The following is a 12,919-nucleotide window of genomic DNA, read 5'->3' as shown; positions in this document are numbered from 1 at the left end:
TTTGTCCGGGGTTTTGTTGTAAACCGGCAAATCCGGGAGGGGGAGGGGAAATCCGGATTTTTTTACAAAGAGCAGCTCTAATGGGAATTAACAAAAATGCTTATAACTCTGTCATTTTTTAAAGATAAAGACATGCAACTTGGCACAATGGTAGCTCTTAGGAAGAGCTTTAGTCATTCCAAATTTGAAACAGATCTGTTCATCCACTGATTTTTTAGGAATTTTTTAAAAATTGAGGTTTTAAAATTATTATTTTTAAAATTGTCATTTTTAAAGATAAAGTGATGAAACTTTGTACTATGATAGGATTTAGGTAGAGCTTTAGCCACACCAGATTTGAAAGAGATCCGTTCATCCATTGATTTTTTAGGATTTTTTTTAAAAATGAGGTTTTAAAATTATTATTTTTAAACTGTCATTTTTAAAGATAAAGAGCTGAAAGTTGCACCATGATAGTTTTTATGTAGAGCTTTAGCCATACCAAATTTGAAACAGATCTGGGGCCAGTAGCAAACCCTGTTAACAACAACAGCAGCTTGCAATGAGTGAAGATAGAGTCAGAAAAGATATTTGAGGAAAGGGGAGAATGTAACACTTTTTATACTGTTGTTTTTATACTGTTTTTATGTTTTTTTTAATATTTGTATACTTTTAATGTTTACTATTTTTAATTGTTGTAAACCGCCCAGAGAGCTTCGGCTGTGAGGCGGTATATAAATGTAATAAAATAAATAAATTAAATAAATAAATAAAAAACACAAAGCGTATAGCAAAAGCTTCAAAGTACAGCAAAACCTACAAAAGTAGGAGTGAGTGAAGTTAATTTCAGATACATTGAATCTCTCACTTGTTCTTTATTTCAGTGATTTTAACATGAAGATGTTATGTAGAACAGATTTGTCTTAAATGTGTGCTGTAAAATCAGACATGTGACCAAGGCTATGTTCGGGTGGGCACGCCCCCTTGGTGCTGGACACGCCCCCTTGGGGGCGACCATGTTGTCCTCCTTTTTGGTTTCCAAAATATGGTCACCCTAATATACTGCCCCACAGCCGAAGCTCTCTGGGCAGTTTACAACAATTAAAAATGGTAAACATTAAAAGTATACAAAATTTAAAAACCATCAGAAACATAAAAAACAGTATAAAAACAACAGTACCCATTTAAAAACAACAATTCTGGGGTCCATTAAAAACAAACTTAACGTTAAATGCTGTTAAAATGCCTGGGAGAAGAGAAAAGTTTTGACCTGGCGCCGAAAAGGTAACAATGTTGGCACCAGGCGAGCCTCATCGGGGAGATCATTCCACAGTTGGGGGGCAACCACCGAAAAGACCCTCTCCCTTGCTGCCATCATCTGAGCTTCCCTTAGGATCAGACTGCAGAGCTGCTGTTCTATGAATATTTTTTCTTTGCAGTAGTAAATTCCATTGAAATCAAGGGGATTTTCTTCCAAATGAATGCATTTAGGATTGGGATTAAGATTTGCTAAACCAGCACTAATGAACAAGAAAAGGAACACCAACAGCTGATGCAATTATGGCAGCACTACATTACAAAAACTTCGTGAGAAGGTAAGCCAGAGCAAATATTTGGGATCAGGGTGTGTTCAGATTGCAAACCTCTTGGCAGCAATGTTGTCACATATATACATTTTAGAATATAACATAGTCCTGAAGAAACATGCGCGCTAAATAGAAATGGCAGCGTAATTGTCATAGAATCATAGAATAGTAGAGCTGGAAGGGGCTGATAAGGCCATCGAGTCCAACCCCCTGCTCAATGCAGGAATGTCCTGCCTATTCATTTCTTTAAAAATCAGGTTTTTGTGAAGCTTTTCGACAAGTGACAAATGTGACTAGTTTCTACCTTGGACATTTATGTACCATTCACTGCTAATGTAATATAAACTGCATTGCTTATAATTTGCATTTTCTTTTTAAAAGTCAGAGTAAAATTGGATATGAAAAGCCACATTACCATATAATTATTTTTAGAATACAGTGCACATTAATGTTTATGTTAGAAACACAAGTACCTTGGAGTTAAAATTTGAGAGAATTATTCAGCCAAAGCTAAGCAACGCACGTTAAAACCCCACCGATTTCATCAGGAGAGCTAAATATGTGCTTAAGGCTACAAACCTATTCACACCTTCCTGGGAGAAAGAATTTCTGCGTAAACACTCATGGAATCAGACTGTACATCTCTCCCATTCTTATAGATAGTACATAAAAGTGCCTTAACTTTGGCTAGGTTATATCCGTTTGTGTCATGATAAGAAGAATTACATTGTTTGATCATACACATATTGAGATGGACGCACACAGGCACAGGCACACACCCATCTGCCTGTCTCCAGTAATGCAGTTGCACAATGGAACAAATGGCTTAATGTTTTATTACTAGGCATCAGCTGCAACACATGTGCCCGTTGCTTTCTAGCTCCTTATTGTTCTCCTGTGAACTCCAGTGGCCCAAGCTGCAGGGGGGGAGGGGACACATGTTATAACTCTCACCTTTTTGCCCAGAAAGCACCCCCATTCTTTCAGTTCTTTTGGTGACATGAACACTTCCCAAGTTTCTGAGATTACCCTTTGCTGGCCATCTTCCTGTTACCCAGCTCCCCTTTTGTTCACACTCCACCCCCCCCCCCGGTTTTGCAATAAATGTAGTGTGTCCTTCTGATTGTGCTAATAAATGGATCAACAATATATCCTGACAACAGCAGCCCAATACATACACACACTGTAGACTGTCATATGAAACAAGATAGGCATTTAAAAATGATTCAGAGAGACTGCACATGATATTGTTCTTTCTCTCTGGGGCTGCAGTTTACATGTCTTTCCCCCTGTCCACACTGCTGTTGACCCTTCTGAACAGAACCAGGGAGGTCACACGGCATGGTAATTTCTTCAGATATCAAACCTCTTCTTTGAAAATCTCTCCAAAGAAACGATAAATCATGCAGGTCATCTGTGTTTGGCTGCTTACCACTGCCTGAGTGGTAAGAAGTTTCAAGAGGAAACTTTTTACAGGGTCTATTTCCTTATAAAGATAGATTTGTTAAGAAGTTTTAAGTCACCCTTCAGAGAAATTATAGAGTGGCATCCAATAAGAATGATAATGCACGAATAAAATCACATGTAAACCACAGTATAGGCCAACAGTGTAAAAAATCAGCATAAAACTTCAGCTCAACAGATAAAAGCATCCTACAGTGAACTGATATTGCCTGTTAAAAAGCCTAGGCAAAGCATGAGCAAATCAAAATGTATTCCCCTCGCACCAGAATGAAAGATGAGCATGAAAGGAGGAAAACCTCCCTGGGGAAGGCAGTTCATACAAGGAGTGACATGACTGCATAGGCTTCCTCTCTGGTCATCACCCATCTATCTTTAGAGGTGGGAGGGACGTACAGAGGACAGCCTCATATAATGACTGCAGCATTCAGACAGTTTCACGGTATAGAAAGCAATCCTTTGGGAACACAGATCCCAAGACATTCAGGGCTTTACGGGTGGACACCAGCATTTTGAACTGTGCCTAGAAATGGATCGACAGCCAAATTGCTTAGGAACTGGTAAGATACATTCCATATAACTGATCCCAGTGGGCAACCTAACTGCTACATTAACTAAGGCCACAGCTAGAGCTAAGGTTTATCCTGGGATCATCCAGGGTTCGCCCCTGCCTGAGCACTGGATCCCCTGTGTGTCACCTAGATGAACAGGTTTGACCCCTGGACGATCCAGGGATAAACCTTAGGTCTAGCTAGGGCCTAAGTTTCCAGAAAGTCAGTACAACACATTGCAAAAGTCCAACATAGGCATTAGACTATTCTTAGGTATACACAGTGCGGGTTCCAGTTTTTTGAGGGCCAATGATCAAGACACCCTCAATAGCCCCCTTCCCTCAGTGAGTCTACCTTCTCGCTGCCATTGCCACCAGATGCTATTGCTCCTCTTCCTCCTCCTCCTCTTTTTTTTAAATTGCTACCACTTGCTTGCACGGCAGGCAGTGAGACATTGAGCTAGTAGACCGTGGCATCTACAGCCCCTCCTTCTCACCACTTCCTTTGTCTGGGCTAGAGTGAGAGGCAGAAGAACAAGCATGTTGGAATGGTGAAGAGCAGGTCCAGGGAAGGGCTCTCAACCCAAGGTACCCAACCAAGCCTACCTTTGACACTGGCCCTGAGTATGCACATGGGGCCTTTATCATTTATTTGTTTTGAGCATGGGGAACAAGTAAGCAGCACCCAGATAGGGTGTTCCAGTCTTTAAAGCAGCAGCAATGTCTGCAAAAGCAAACAGGATGTTCTTAGCAACAACCTATCCTCTGCAACAACCATAACTTGATCTTAGCAACAATCTACGCACTTTCTCACCAATGTACTACAGATATCCCCGCCCCAAATCACCCTCCCCCACATGGCAATTAGTAACTGGGGGAATTCAATCCTAATTGTACTAGGATAAGTCTTTTACCTCTACTGTAATTTACCTTCAATATAAATTATCAGTAACTCAAAAGTATTATGATTATTGTATGATATTAATTAATATTAATTAATAGGTTTTAATCCATTTGTGTTGTTCGTAAAAAAGAATCTAGGATTTAAATGAGCAACTAACTGAAATCTGGGATAAAGTGTTGTGCAAAGTAGGGCAATAATATAATATCTGATAAAGGATTCCATGCAATTCAAAATCTTAGACATATGAAAGAAAAATATCACACCCAACAAAAGTCATACGTTGTGTCACATATTGCTGGGACCATTGCCAATATTTATTTTTTTAAAAAATATAATTTTAGTGCCCGAAACAACTAAAGTTACCAGAGTCCCAACACTTGGGAAGAGGGAAAATTCAACTTTTCCTTAATCTTGGTTCCAACTATTTTTCAAGCCACTCGCACAGAAGCATTCAGTTTTATAAGGCATCAGAAAAGTGTCATTTGATCATCTAATGACCTCTGGTGGATGAATCTAATTGAATCAGAATACATTGCAGAATACTGTGAATATGCTGCTTTTAGCTTGCATTTGATTAGTTTCTCCTCCAAAAACCCAGCTGTCTCCAAGATTCCATCCCAATCCTCTGCTTTCCAGTAGCCTGATATTATATACAACAAGCTCAAATTTACTTAAAATATGTATATTTTGCCTCTCAATGATAATCTACAAGGCATCCTAAAACATAATTAAAACCAACAAAATCTAACACAACTAAACAAAAAAAATATCCAACATTAAAACAAAACAGCAAAGAAAAAGTAGAAGAAAAAGACAAGGGATATAGTACATTTTTAAACCAACAAAAATGTCAAAGGGTGCTAAAAACCACTAAAAGTATATGCAAACACAAACAGCAGTGTCCTCAACTAGCACCTAAAAGCTGACAGTGATGTCACAGAGTGAATGGACAGGGGGAGGAAGGAGTTCCTCAAACAAGGGGCCACGCCTGAGTAGAACCTGTTACTTGATGACAGTCACATTTCCTGTTGCCTCTGTTCCGCAGGCTCAGAAAGGACTTTTTCGGTGGGACAAATGAATCCCCATGAAACAGTCCACGGACAGAATTTCATGTACATACTCATTCAGCTCTGTATTCTTCACCCTACTCATACATATTCCAGACAACCTCAAAAATCAATCCAAGCATGATTCTAGAAACCACCCCCTCTTCACAGATCCACTTAACCATCTCTTTGCCCTCAGTGCACTGCCAAATGCCTCCCCACGCTTTCCTATTCTTATAGATAGCAGACAGCCTCTTGTGTCTCCCCTTTCTCAGACAAAGTTGCCAACTGGCCTGAATTTTACTGGTTCAGTCACAGTATTATCTTCCCAACTATTTTTAGAACAAAAACTTGTAAATGTAGCTCAAAAACAAAAAGAACAACCCAAACAATTGCATGCTCTTGTGTTATGTTATTAGTGTTCATTTGGGTGTAGTTTAATAAATTCTAATACACGGGTTGTATATAATGGTGGTTTTTTGCTGACAAAAAGCACTTCAATTCATGCAAGACAGGCCATTTGTTTTTCACCAATTCCACCTTACCTGGCACAGTCCTCCATGCAATGTTCCATGTTCCAGAGGAATCCCCAACACCAAGGAGGAGCTTTGGGAGTGGCATAAGAACACAAGAAGTGCCCTGATGCTGGATCAGACCAAGGGTCCATCTAGTCCAGGACCCTGTTCACACAGGGGCCAAACAGCCATCGGCCAGGGACCAACAAGGCAGGACATGGTGCAACAGCACACACACCCCACCCATGTTCCCGAGCAACTGGTGCACACAGATTTAAAGCCTTGAATAGTAGAGATAGCACTCAACTATCAGGGCTAGTAGCCATTGATAGCCTTCGTCTCCAGGAATTTATCCAAGCCCCTTTTAAAGCCATCCAAATTGGTGGCCATCGAGTTCCACAATTTAACTATGTGCTGTGTGAAGAAGTCCTTCCTTTTATTTGTCCCGGATCTCCCACTAATCAGCTTCATGGGATGTCCCTGGATTCTAGTATTTTGAGAGAGGGAGAAAAATGTCTCCCTTTCCACATTCTCCACACCATGCATAATTTTGTACACCTCCATCATGTCTCCTGTTAGCCTCCTTTTTCCCAAGCTAAACAATCTGAGTTGTTGTAACCTTCCATCATAGGGGAGATGCTCCAGCCCCTTAATCATTTTAGTTGCTCTTTTCTACACTTTTCCAGCTCTATAATATCCTTTTTTACATGGTGACCAGAAGTGTACACAGTATTCTAAGTGTGGTTGCACCATAAATTTGTATAAAGGCAGTATGATACTGGCAATTTTATTCTCAATTCCTTTTCTTATAATGCCTAACATGGAGTTTGCCTTCTTTACAGCGGCTGCACCCTGTGTTGACATTTTCATCGAGCTGTCCACCACAACCCCAAGATCTCTTTCTTGTTCGGTCACCACCAGTTCAGATCCCATTAGGTTATACTTGACGTTGGAGATGGATCAATGGAAAAAAGGTGGCCTGCCTTACGCTTTCTGCCAGCAAAAAGGTATGATTAAATGCCACCTAATATTTATTAAAAATTCAAACAAGTTCTATTTTCATGTGTATTCTAACTGTGCAGCTACATTGCAGTGTTGCCACTTTTACAATAGTGTAATTACCACTAGAACAGAACCTAGCATTTACAGATATAGATATAGATAGATAGATAGATATAGATATATATAAACTATACTTACTGTTAGTAACCTATACTTACTGTGCAACAGAGAAGGAGGCTGTGCTCAATGCTTTTTAAAAATAGTAATGAATATTTATTTATTTTGTAAACAAACAAATTTACAAAATGGAACCAAAGAATACAGTGAATCTCTGTTTCGCTTTTTCTCATATTTGGTGATTTTGAATCTCAAGTTCTTTCCACCTATTTATAAGACATTTGCTAATTTTGGTAGGTTCTTATTAAAAAGCAAACCACATAATATTCTCACCAATATGCACTGATCAAATTCAGTAGGTACTGCTATTCCCAGCATGGAGAGGACCAAGTTCTACCTGCTGGCCATGTGGCTGTTAAAAAGGAGCGGCCTGTCAAAAAAAAAAGGTGGCAACCTTGATTCAGCACCACAAACATGACTGAATACCCAGGGATTCAAAGCCAGGCATTTAAGAGCTAAGCAGCCAAATTCTCTGCCTGTTGGTTTCACTTTTTCCCACGTTCATTGAATTCTTTCCATCCTGTCGAGGAAGAAATTTGTGGATGGGGCGGAGCTTGACGGCCAATGGAAGGGTAAGATATCTTATAAGGCTCTAAGATGGCTGAGCCGAAAAACTCAATTATCTCATTTAAAAGGGCATAAATCTCTAATGAACATTTTGGAAAAGGACTATGAATAATTACTGATGGTGTTGTTGGCTTTCATGAAAGTGGAAATGATATAAGGAGTGGGGGAAACAACGCGGTTTCAGGCTTTGCAAAGCAGCGTTCGGAGTGGGGAGCGATACTAAAACGAAAGTGCTTGTTTGCCGGAGCTCCTCCAGCGATCGCTGGCTTGATTTACAACGTAGCTCACTCCTTATCTGTGTAGACTGAATTATTGCTAATAAATTTAATCATCGGGAAGTTCAGAGAGAGAAAAGCCGTCCGGGCAAGCAATGAGAGACTGTTTTTGATTACTATTTGGGACACTAAGAAATAGATATATGCCCTATGTTGAATATCAGAAAAATTTTAAAAAAAAATTGCAAAGGTTACCTGGTTGCGACGGAAACGCCCTAGCAATCACAACCTCCCCCGCCTAGAAAAGCTGTCTTCAGAAGAAGAGTTTGTTATTGCTGATAGTGCTGATAGTGGGAGTGGGTCAGAGACGGAAGAATTCAAGATGGCGAAGAAAGCTGGCAAGGAGCCAGCCACGATGGCTGAAATAAAAAGCTTCATAGCAGAAAACAATGACATTATTTTTAAGAAGCTCGAACAGCATGCGGAGAGGGCAGATAAACGGATGGATGTGTTGGCTGATAAGATTGCTCAGAACGACAAAAGTATAAAGAATTTGGAGGCAGGAGTGAATTTGCTGGAGAAAAGACAAGATGTTTTTGAAAAAAGTTCCAATGTGCAGTTCCAGGACCATGAATTAAGGCTGATCCAATTGCAAGACCAGAATCGCCGTTCCTCCATTCGTATTAAGCATCTCACTCAAAAACCAGGAGAAGAGTTAAGGAAAATAATTTTACAGTGGTTCAAAGAAATGATGCCTGACTTGGAAATAGAGGACTGTGATTTGGACAGGATCCATAGAGTGGGAGGACTAAATTATAAAGGACCCAATAAAGACATTCTGGTGAAATTTGGCAATTTTTACAAAAAAGAGCAAGTTACGAAGAAATTGAGATCCTTGCCTCTGCTGCAATATAAAGGCAAATCAGTGCAAATATACAATGATCTTTGCCAGCAGACACTTAATTGGAGACGTAGTGTTAAGCCTATAACGGAAATATTAGCAAAGAATGCAATACAGTATGCTTGGGGTTACCCTGTATTTTTAAGATTTACACATGATGCGAGGCAGCACAGAGTAACCTCTTTGGATCAGGGCAAGGAGCTGCTGAAGAGTCTGGGTCTGTATGATGGTGCAAGTTTGAATGAAGCAGGCGGGAGTGGAAGTGAAGCGGGGGCATCTGGGACACAATAAATGGATAAATTTGTTAAGAGATAATTGTTTATAAAATGGTTAAAATATAGAAATCTTGCCAGCCAGGCGGAGCTCTGCCTCCCCCCCCTTAAGGTAGTTATGGACGGAGTGTTAGACTTACGGGGATTTAGTGGGGGGGGAAAGAGGTGGGGGTGGGATGGGGGAATTGAGGGGGTGGGGGGAAGGGGTTTGAGGGATTTTTTTATGGTTTTTGTGTTTTTATGTGTGTGAATTTGAGTTGCAGAGCACAAGGGATCAGAAGAAGTACCAAAAGTTGGAATATGGATAAGAAAATAAAAGTATCAACGCTTAATGTTAAAGGTTTGGGGGCAGTCGTGAAAAGGAGGAGAATTGAACAAATGTTAAATAGAGAAGGATCTGACATTATTATGATGCAAGAAACACATCAGGGGTTCGAGGGCGCAAATCAGATAAGGACAAAGTGGTCAGTTTACTATGAAAAGTCATTGGGGACTTCAAAAAAATGGAGTGGCCACTTTGATTTTTTAAAAAAGCGGATTTATATTAGAGACTATAAAAAAGGATGACAATGGTAGATATCTTATGATAAAGGGTCAATTGGAAGGTAAAACATATACATTAGTCAATGTTTATGCCCCCAATGAGAGACACAGAGAGTTTTTTATAGAATTATTTAAAGAAATAGAAGAATTTAAGGAGGGGTGTGTTATCTTAGCCAGGGATTTTAATATGGTTATGGATAATAGATGGGACAGGTCAAACCCCACTAATGCTGAAAAGAGAAATAATATTACCATATTGAATAAATTGGTAAAAGAAAATGATTATGTGGATTGTTGGTGTTTTCTTAATGGGGCGAACCCTGGCTTTACTTATTATTCCCCAGTTTATCATACATACTCTAGGATAGATTATATATTTGTTTCAAAAGAGTTTGCAACTAAAGTTTGTAAAATGGAAACGGGGTAATAAAGGTAACAGATCATGCATTGTTAACCTTAGAGTTTACAGTTAAGAAGAATGATAAAGAAGCGTATAGGTGGAAATTGAACACAAAAAATATTGAAATACAATAAAGTGGTAGAAAAAATGCAAAGGGAAATGTCAGAATCTTGGGAAATTAATGAAAAGGGTGGAACGGCTGGGTCAGTGGTTTGGGACACCATGAAGGCTGTAGTAAGAGGGATTTGTATTAGAGAAACCTGTAATTTAAGAAGACAACAGTATGCAGAGCAGGAAAAGTTAGAAACAGAGATCAGGAGATTAGAGAAAGAGTATTGGCAAGATAAAAATAAATAGAAATTAATAGAAATACAAGCAAAGAAAAAGGAATTAGAGAATATTAATATAGAACAAGTGCAGAAAAATACAATTTATATGAAAAGAGAGTATTTTGAAAACAATAATAGAAACTCTAGACTGCTTGCCAGACTCACACAAAAGGAAAAAGCGAGGAATGGGATAGGAATATTGAAGGATAAACAAGGGAATTATTGTCATACAATGAAGGGTAAAATAAAAAAAATCAAGAATTTTATCAAGAATTATACAAGGGAAAGGATATTCAAAAAAAGAAGTTGGAAGATTATATAGAAAAGTATATAAAGAAGGGAATAAAAATAGAACATAAAGAGTTAATGGAAAGGGCAATAACTCAAAGAGAAGTTGAAGAGGTAATTGAGAATTTGAAAGTGGGTAAATCACCGGGAGTAGATGGTCTAGGATCGGAATATTATAAGGTCTTTAAAGTGTTTTTAGTACCGAAATTAACGAAACTTTTTAATGCTATACTGGAAGGAGAGAAGACACCAGAATCATGGGAACATTCATTGATAATATTAATTCCAAAATTAGATAAAGATTTGACTGTCCCTGATTCATATAGACCTATTTCATTAATAAATCAAGATGCTAAAAAATTTTCAACTATTTTGGTGAAACGGTTAAATAATTTTATAGCTGAATATATAGGAGAAGACCAATGTGGATTTGTGGTGGGCAGACAGATGCACAATTTAGTGGGAAGAGTTTTAAATGCAATACAGGTAATAAAAAAATCTAAGATTAAGGCAGGAATTTTGGCACTGGATATTTTTAAGGCTTTTGATTGTGTGAGCTGGCAGGCACTAAAGATAATTTTGAATAAAATGGGATTTGGAAACAAATTTAAAGCTATAATAGAACAGCTTTACTCTCAAAATACAGCCATAGTGGTGGTGAACGACGGACTCACCGATAAGATACGACTAGCCAGAGGAACAAGACAAGGATGTCCACTCTCGCCGGTCCTGTTTGTAATGGTTATGGAAGTACTGGAGAATGCAATAAGAGATGATGGAGAGATAGAAGGAATTGGTGGTATTAACAAAATAAAAGTGAATATGTTTGTGGATGATACCCTACTAACCATCAAGAACCCAATAAGAAAGATAGATAGACTTAAACAGCAATTGATAGAATTTGAAGAAGCTACTGGTTTAAGAATAAATTGGTCCAAATCAGAGATGATTTTATTTAATTATACTAAAAAGGAAGAAAAAGAATGGGAACAAAAGGGATTAGAAATGAGAGTTAAGGAACAGATTAGATATTTAGGAATTAAAATTACAAAAAAATTAGACAATTTAGAGAAGGAGAATTTAAATAATTTTAAAAAAGAGGTTTTAGTAAAATTGGAAAAATATAGGAGATTGAATTTATCCTGGTTTGGAAGAATAGCATTAATAAAAATGAAGATTTTAGCTAAAATTAATTTTGTGTTTAGGATGCTACCAATAAAAATTTCAGAATTAGAGATAAAAAGTTGGCAGAATATTATAAATAAGTACTGTAATGGGGATAAGAAAGCAAGGGTAAATAAGAATAAATGGTATTTAAGTCAAAATAAGGGAGGAATGGGTCTCCCAAATATAAACCTATATTATGTAGCGAATAGGTTAAGACATATTGTAGAAGCAATTATAGGAGTAGGAGATTTAGAGTGGATGGAGGACAAAACTACAAGCAATGTAGAGATGAGGTTGGAAAATTTTTTTTTAGGGAAGGAGGGAGAAAATGGGCTGAAAGTATAGGTAATCTGCTCTTGAGGTCTCACTGGGAAATTTGGAGTAAATTTAAAGGGGAGCTGCTTCCGAGCAGCTCCCCTTTGTCACCAGTAATAATGTTAAAGAATTTCCCGGAGGAACTGAAGGGCAGATTAAGTAAATTATTAATAGAGAAAAATAAAATGAGATTAAAGGATTGGTTGAGAGAAATGAATACAAGAGAAGACATGGAAGAGGTTTTAAAAGATAAAAAATTAACTTGGTTAGAGTATAGGCAATTAGAACAGTGGACTAAAAAGTGGGTAAGAGAAAATAGAGATGGTAGAGAATTGACGAAGTTTGAGGAACTAATAGTTAAAAGAGAGAAATGTAAGGGAGGAAGCTCAGCCTTAAAAGGGTTAATGAGTGAAATATATAAAATATTACTGGAGAAAGGGTCGATGGACAGTTCAGGGAAAATGGTATGGGAGACAGATTTGAAAGTACAAATAGGACAACAGAGCTGGGAGGGAGTATGGAAACAAAGAGTGTTGAGAAATATGTCAGTGAGAATAAAAGAGAATTATTTTAAAATTATGTGGAGGTGGTACCTAACCCCGATTAGATTGAGTAAGATAAATAATCAGCATTCAGCAAACTGTTGGAGAGGTTGTGGGGGAAAAGGAATGTTTTTACATATGTGGTGGGAATGCAAATATG

Source organism: Elgaria multicarinata, chromosome 2 (genome assembly GCF_023053635.1).
Source record: "Elgaria multicarinata webbii isolate HBS135686 ecotype San Diego chromosome 2, rElgMul1.1.pri, whole genome shotgun sequence".
NCBI classification, from domain to species: domain Eukaryota; kingdom Metazoa; phylum Chordata; class Lepidosauria; order Squamata; family Anguidae; genus Elgaria; species Elgaria multicarinata.
Note: the sequence above shows the minus strand (reverse complement) of the source record.